Source organism: Dendroctonus ponderosae, unplaced genomic scaffold (assembly GCF_020466585.1).
Source record: "Dendroctonus ponderosae isolate FM_Combo_2020 unplaced genomic scaffold, Dpon_F_20191213v2 Dpon_F_20191213_1056, whole genome shotgun sequence".
Lineage (NCBI taxonomy): Eukaryota > Metazoa > Arthropoda > Insecta > Coleoptera > Curculionidae > Dendroctonus > Dendroctonus ponderosae.
Genome location: NW_026017169.1, coordinates 1 through 1554, shown reverse-complemented (window position 1 = coordinate 1554; position 1554 = coordinate 1). Strand labels below are relative to the sequence as shown.

General features: G+C 35.8%; 1 long non-coding RNA gene across 1 annotated transcript; it reads right to left on the bottom strand.

Moving 5' to 3' along the window:
- Positions 1-923: 923 nt before the first annotated feature.
- LOC125502909 lies at positions 924-1548 on the bottom strand. Its single transcript, XR_007280601.1, has 2 exons — positions 1115-1548; positions 924-1010 (listed from the first exon to the last, which is right to left on the bottom strand). It is a non-coding gene; the product is annotated as an uncharacterized LOC125502909 (long non-coding RNA).
- Between the last annotated feature and the right edge of the window lie 6 nt (positions 1549-1554).

The window sequence follows — 1554 nt, the reverse complement described above, 5'->3', positions numbered from 1 at the left end:
GCACCAGACAGACAGTCCGAGGGCGATCGATGTTAACGGCTGTGGAGTTTAAGCTGTACTGAAGCCGATCTGCGTAGCCCATCTGTCGGCGGACGCCTGAACCTGCGGCGCGACGGCGGCGCTGCAGCAGATGCGTCGCGATGCGGGCTGCACAGGACGAAAGAGCGTCTGGACGGGCGTCGCAGGACACGGCGACGGCGGCCACTAGTGCGTCCCGTCCAAACACGCCGCCCTGTTCCGACACATGATTCTGCTGCATGATGCCGATGCCCTCGTCACCAACTTTTCATTATCACCTTTCAATAAACTATGTTGAAAAAGTACGGAACCATCACTTTTTACGCACGGAGTTTTTCCATTTGACGAACTGCATCTTTTGCATTTGCATTATGAGTTTACGTCTGCACCCAGGTAGCAAAATATATTCGTACAATATTGGCCATATGCAACATACTGGATGGCTCAATATCGTTAATAAATATTGGGCCAATATTGAAATGTGAACATTATTACATATTGGTGAAATATGTTACTCCAATATTCAGTAAATATTGGGATACATATCGCAGGCAGCAGAATATATTCGTCCAATATTGGCTATATGCAACATACTGGATGGCTCAATATTGTTAATAATTATTGCGCCAATATTGAAATGTGAATATATATGTTTCTTTTTAATTAAAATCGGATAATAAGAACATGTTATGAGTTTCTAATACTTATATTCACGTGTATAAATACGTGTATATAAGTAAAAACTCATAACAAGTTCTTATTATCCGATTTTAATGAAAAACAAATATATAAATTCACATTTCAATATTGGCGGACACACTTTAAATTAATATTCAACCCTAACAATGACATATCATTTTCAATTATTTTTTTGTGAGGAATCAGAATATTAAATAATGCACATATTAATTGAACAATACCCACATTTATTAATTAAATAACAAACATTTTTTACGCACACGCACATCTTATTTTTGTCCGGATATCGGTTCCTAGAAATAAAATAAACTCAGTTAGATTTTACTAAAATTGCAAAACAATAATTGCTATTTGTCTACTTGTATGAAACCATTATTAAACGAAAAAAAAAACTCACCGGCCTGGACTTTCTTCCACCCTCTCTATCTCCAGCACTAGCCAGAGAAAATCCGATATATTTCCTGATATCTAGGTCGGTTAACATATAAGGCATCATCAGAAGCTTCAACACTCTGAAGTTCTAACCCAAAGCTTTCAGAAATTGTGTTTTCACAATTGCCAAAATTGGGTTTATGCTTTTTAGCAATAGCTGGAGTTAAATTATTAACTTCTTTCTCAAGTTGCCTTTTTACATACATCGATTTTTTCGATCTTGATGACCTGAAATTTATATTACATTGTGCTACAATATTCAGACTTTGTATATGTTCTACAAGTACATGTATTTTTACAGAAACATAACAAAATTCTCTAAAAAATGGAGATTAAACTTAATTTTCTATGTAAGTTGTTAGATTACATTCGTTATTGTAGCATACAATAAATCTTATTTACATA